This window comes from Oncorhynchus kisutch, unplaced genomic scaffold (assembly GCF_002021735.2).
Source record: "Oncorhynchus kisutch isolate 150728-3 unplaced genomic scaffold, Okis_V2 scaffold2645, whole genome shotgun sequence".
NCBI lineage: Eukaryota > Metazoa > Chordata > Actinopteri > Salmoniformes > Salmonidae > Oncorhynchus > Oncorhynchus kisutch.
In genome coordinates this window covers 17,851-24,444 of record NW_022264590.1, presented here as the reverse complement: position 1 = coordinate 24,444, position 6,594 = coordinate 17,851, and positions in this window count along the sequence as shown.

Here is a 6,594-nt window from a genome sequence, read left to right as displayed (position 1 = left end):
TTTTCAAACTTGATTGTTTGAATCCGCAGCTAGTTGATACCTGTCGTGTTTCCTGAATAAAAACAGAAACAGCTGAAAGTGAAGCTTGCAAACATAATTGTTTTCAATGAATCACCCAAAATATTTTTGGACCAACGTCTAAATAATTGAAAAATACAGTACATCAGATCTTGTCTGATTGTTCTCTAACTCCATCAAGAGATCTGAAGTCTAGTATTGTGTGTGTGTGTGTGCGTGTGTGTGTGCGTGTGTGTGTCTGTGTGTGTGTGTCTGTGTGTGTGTGTGTGTGGTTGTGGTGTGTGTGTGTGTGTGTGTGTGTGTGTGTGTGTGTGTGTGTGTGGTGTGTGTGTGTGTGTGTGTGTGTGTGTGTGTGTGTGTGTGTGTGTGTGCGCACGTCCGTGTGTCCCTCCGAATGTGTATCTCTTGTTCAGGTTCTCATATCTCCTCAGTCAGTCTCTGTCAAAGCTAGTCTTTCCACTAAAGACTTCAAACTGCCTCTGGTGTCAATTTTGGATCTGTCAAAACCATGTCAGTTGATACCTGCAAAGACCTGCAGAGTACTTATCACACTCATGGCAATTGGTTTTTCTGTGAACCACTTCTCCCAAACCTCTTTACAAGTTTACATCATGTCTATCTCTGTTACAGATCACTGATGTCTCTCTCAGCCAGTTAGTTGTGTGTTACCTGACATGGCCTTCTGATTTTACTGAGAAGCTCACTGTGATGCAGAAAGGGCAGCTCGGCAGGCTCTGTCGTAACCGGCCGCGACCGGGAGGTCCATGGGGCGACACACAATTGGGGCCCAGCATCGTATGGGTTAGGGAGAGTTTGGGCCGGTAGGGAAATCCTGTGGCGGGCCGGGGCACAGTGCGCGCTATCCAAGGTTGCCAGGTGCACGGTGTTTCCTCCAACACATTGGTGCGGCTGGCTTCCGGGTTGGATGGCGCTGTGTTAAGAAGCAGTGTAGCTCAGTGGGTTGGTCTACACTGATTCATCTGTAGCTCAGTGGGCTGGTCTACACTGATTCATCTGTAGCTCAGTGGGCTGTCTACACTGATTCATCTGTAGCTCAGTGGGCTGGTCTACACTGATTCATCTGTAGCTCAGTGGGCTGGTCTACACTGGTTCATCTGTAGCTCAGTGGGCTGGTCTACACTGATTCATCTGTAGCTCAGTGGGCTGGTCTACACTGATTCATCTGTAGCTCAGTGGGCTGGTCTACACTGATTCATCTGTAGCCTCAGTGGGCTGGTCTACACTGATTCATCTGTAGCTCAGTGGGCTGGTCTACACTGATTCATCTGTAGCTCAGTGGGCTGGGTCTACACTGATTCATCTGTAGCTCAGTGGGCTGGTCTCACACTGATTCATCTGTAGCTCAGTGGGCTGGTCTACACTGGTTCATCTGTAGCTCAGTGGGCTGGTCTACACTGATTCATCTGTAGCTCAGTGGGCTGGTCTACACTGGTTCATCTGTAGCTCAGTGGGCTGGTCTACACTGGTTCATCTGTAGCTCAGTGGGCTGGTCTACACTGATTATCTGTAGCTCAGTGGGTGGTCGACACTGGTTCATCTGTAGCTCAGTGGGCTGGTCTACACTGATTCATCTGTAGCTCAGTGGCTGGTCTACACTGGTTCATCTGTAGCTCAGTGGGCTGTCTACACTTGATCATCTGTAGCTCAGTGGGCTGGTCTACACTGATTCATCTGTAGCTCAGTGGGCTGGTCTACACTGGTTCATCTGTAGCTCAGTGGGCTGGTCTACACTGATTCATCTGTAGCTCATTGGGCTGGTCTACACTGATTCATCTGTAGCTCAGTGGGCTGGTCTACACTGATTCATCTGTAGCTCAGTGGGCTGGTCTACACTGATTCATCTGTAGCTCAGGGGCTGGTCTACACTATTCATCGTAGCTCAGTGGGCTGTCTACACTGATTCATCTGTAGCTCAGTGGGCTGGTCTACACTGATTCATCTGTAGGCCAGTGGGCTGGTCTACACTGGTTCATCTGTAGCTCAGTGGGCCTGGTCTACACTGATTCATCTGTAGCTCAGTGGGCTGGTCTACACTGGTTCATCTGTAGCTCAGTGGGCTGGTCTACACTGGTTCATCTGTAGCTCAGTGGGCTGGTCTACACTGATTCATCTGTAGCTCAGTGGGCTGGTCTACACTGGTTCATCTGTAGCTCAGTGGGCTGGTCTACACTGATTCATCTGTAGCTCAGTGGGCTGGTCTACACTGGTTCAATCTGTAGCTCAGTGGGCGGTCTACACTGGTTTCATCTGTAGCTCAGTGGGCTGGTCTACACTGGTTCATCTGTAGCTCAGTGGGCTGGTCTACACTGGTTCATCTGTAGCTCAGTGGGCTGGTCTACACTGGTTCATCTGTAGCTCAGTGGGCTGGTCTACACTGGTTCATCTGTAGCTCAGTGGGCTGGTCTACACTGGTTCATCTGTAGCTCAGTGGGCTGGTCTACCACTGGTTCATCTGTAGCTCAGTGGGCTGGTCTACACTGATTCATCTGTAGCTCAGTGGGCTGGTCTACACTGGTTCATCTGTAGTTCAGTGGGCTGGTCTACACTGATTCATCTGTAGCTCAGCGGGCTGGTCTACACTGGTTCATCTGTAGCTCAGTGGCTGGTCTACACTGGTTCATCTGTAGCTCAGTGGGCTGGTCTACACTGATTCATCTGTAGCTCAGTGGGCTGGTCTACACTGGTTCATCTGTAGCTCAGTGGGCTGGTCTACACTGGTTCATATGTAGCTCAGTGGGCTGGTCTACACTGGTTCATCTGTAGCTCAGTGGGCCTGGGTCTACACTGGTTCATCTGTAGCTCAGTGGGCTGGTCTACCACTGGTTCATCTGTAGCTCAGTGGGCTGGTCTACATGATTCATCTGTAGCTCAGTGGGCTGGTCTACACTGGTTCATCTGTAGCTCAGTGGGCTGGTCTACACTGATTCATCTGCTAGCTCAGTGGGCTGGTCTACACTGGTTCATCTGTAGCTCAGTGGGCTGGTCTACACTGGTTCATCTGTAGCTCAGTGGGCTGGTCTACGCTGGTCATCTGTAGCTCAGTGGGTTGGTCTACACTGGTTCATCTGTAGCTCAGTGGGCGTGTCTACACTGGTTCATCTGTAGCTCAGTGGGCTGGTCTACACTGGTTCATCTGTAGCTCAGTGGGCTGGTCTACGCTGGTTCATCTGTAGCTCAGTGGGTTGGTCTACACTGGTTCATCTGTAGCTCAGTGGGGCGTGTCTACACTGGTTCATCTGTAGCTCAGTGGGCTGGTCTACACTGGTTTCATCTGTAAGCTCAGTGGGCTGGTCTACACTGGTTCATCTGTAGCTCAGTGGGCTGGTCTACACTGGTTCATCTGTAGCTCAGTGGGCTGGTCTACACTGATTCATCTGTAGCTCAGTGGGCTGGTCTACACTTGGTTCATCTGTAGCTCAGTGGGCTGGTCTACACTGATTCATCTGTAGCTCAGTGGGCTGGTCTACACTGGTTCATCTGTAGCTCAGTGGGCTGGTCTACACTGGTTCATCTGTAGCTCAGTGGGCTGGTCTACACTGGTTCATCTGTAGCTCAGTGGGCTGGTTTACACTGATTAATCTGTAGCTCAGTGGGCTGCGTCTACACTGATTCATTCTGTAGCTCAGTGGGCTGGTCTACACTGGTTCATCTGTAGCTCAGTGGGCTGGTCTACACTGGTTCATCTGTAGCTCAGTGGGCTGGTCTACATGTCACATAATGATCATTTTTAAGCTAATAATGAGGGACTTGAGGGAAAACATGGGCTGGTATGACAGTCTGGTCCCAGTTGGTCTGGTCCCAGTCGGTCTGGTCCCAGTCGGTCTGGTCCCAGTCGGTCTGGTCCCAGTCGGTCTGGTCCCAGTCGGTCTGGTCCCAGTCAGTCTGGTCCCAGTCGGTCTCTGTTGTGATGGGGAACAGGTACGTACTCTCTGTTGTGATGGGGAACAGGTACGTACTCTCTGTTGTGATGGGGAACAGGTACGTACTCTCTGTTGTGATGAGGAACAGGTACGTACTCTCTGTTGTGATGGGGAACAGGTACGTACTCTATCCATGGGAAAATACAAATAAAGTGATTACGTGGTTCTGTGCATTTAATGCATTTGTGCTGTGGTGTTTATGAGGACATGAATCATTCATCAATGAATCCACATGACACTAATCATTTATAAAGCTCTATTTTATTAAGTTGTAATCAAGTGGGGGAGTTTGATCATAAACACCTGAAGAACTGAAGCTTGGTTTTATCATTATTTTCTAAAACACCAAACCCTTGTGTGTATGACAGGGATGATGTGTTGGAGGCTGACAGGGATGATGTGTTGGAGGCTGACAGGGATGATGTGTTGGAGGCTGACAGGGATGATGTGTTGGAGGCTGACAGGGTACACTTTAAGACAATAAGGTGCTACCTAGAACCAGAAAAGGGTCATCCGTTGTCCCCATAGGAGAACTCTTTGAAAATAACTATTTTTGGTTCCAAGTGGAACCCTTCCACTAATACCTTTCCACTAAGGTTCTATGTGGAACATTTTCACCACTAACAAGTTCTTAGTAAACCTCTTTCACTCCAAAGGGTTCTACCTTGAACCAAAAAGTGTTATCTATGGGGACAAACAAAGAACCCTTTTAGTTGTAAAGGTACAGAGACATGCGTGCTGCTGCCTGGGTTCACTGCAGACAGAGGCTACGTACCAAATTGCACTCTATTCCCTATATAGTGGACTACTTTTGGCCATGGACCCTGGTCAAATAGAATGCACTATAAAGGGAATAGGGTGCTACAGCAGCTAGAGGGTTAAAAGTTAGAGCGGCGTGTTCTGCTGCCTGGGTCCACTGCAGGCAGACAGATACACAGCCTACTACTTTAAGCTAGCTGTCTGTCTGCCGGTGAACATTGGCTCTGAGGGGAGCAGAGCTAGAAATGATTTGTGAGCTCAGTGTGCTGTTTCCCAAATGGCCACCAATTGGGCTCTGGACAAACGTAGTGCACTATATAGGGAATTGGGTGCCATTTGGGATGTCGATCAGTGTTCTGCATCCAGTACGGCTTCTTCTCACAGAAGCCATGACCTCCAAGACGCCTTGTCTACGGAGCATTTAGAAAACATTTGTCTCTCAATTTAGAACAGCTTTCTGAATGAAATAGAAGTGAAAGCGTGTCATGGTGGGTTTAGAGATGAAGCTGTGGGGTTTCTGGCTGAGAGAAGGGAATAAAGGTCTATATATGTCAAATATATCTCTGCTTAAAGGGCAATCTGTGATAGCCGACATCCGTTATTGTTTTGATTAATTCCCATTGAAATGCCTCATTAGCTTGGGTTCAACTGTCATACCACATCAGAACCCAAAATATAAGCTTTTCTTTACTCCACAATGTAATTGTAAACAAACACTGTATATCCTCAAAACATGGTTAAAACTATCATTGATCTAAAGGATGGCCAGTCCTTGCATCCATAGCTCTGTCTACACATTGAGAATAGTCACATATTGTATCTGGAGTCTCATCCCTCAGCTGTTTACCAAATCAGTGGCAGGGTGTTCCTTTGTTGTTGTTTCAACTCCAGATTGCCTCTTTAATAACTCTAGGACTATGTGCTCACAGATATATTATACTAATACCTGTCAGAGAACCTAGCACAAAACAATGGGTTCGGTGCTTAGATGGGTGAGAACAAGGGGTGTTTGTGTTTAGATGTACTTGAATCTGTCAGCACAGAACATTACTGCTTTGTAGCTATTGAAATCAGTACCTATACAACAGTGTTCCCCAAAAACAGAACATGCCTGTCGCTTGTTGACTGAAAATCACTACAATTTAACTTGTTCAGGCTGGCTATAATACTTTGAAGATAATTCATTATGCAACAACTGTTCCTGTGTCAACAGAAAGAAAGGAATTTATCACAACCCCCTTGAAAACATTCTCACACTTCATCTTTTGCTTTGGAACTTTAAGTGAAACAGATGGGAAGAGAGGGGGGGATAGATAGATAATTAGACAGTAGAGAGGGAGAGGGAGAGGGAGAGGGAGAGGGAGGAGGGAGAGGGAGAGGGAGAGGGAGAGGGAGAGAGGGAGAGAGAGGGAGAGAGAGAGAGAGAGAGAGAGAGAGAGAATACAATATGAGGAGAGGTACACAATGGGAGACATTGCCATTCAGTGAAGACAATGTATCTGTCCAATAATCACTGTGGTGGGCTTGAATGTTTTGTGTTCAAGCTAGATTGCAATGGATTGTTTGATGAAGCCACTATTGAACACAAAACAACATAATATCTATCATCTTCATAGGCCCATGTTTAAAACATACAAGTACTATATACACGCTGTACATTCTAGGTTTCCTCCTGTAAACAACAAGCAGCAGTGTAGCTCCCTAACTAATACAGTAGATCTGTGTACAGGCATTGCACTGGAGCTTCAATATGGTTTAATCCATTGATACATGTTAAATAAATACTCATTGTTTGTAGCTGCCTGGAGGGGTGAACATTTACAATGCAACGTTCATTAAAGCATTAACTTATTTCATTGCAAAAATGTAGAACGCT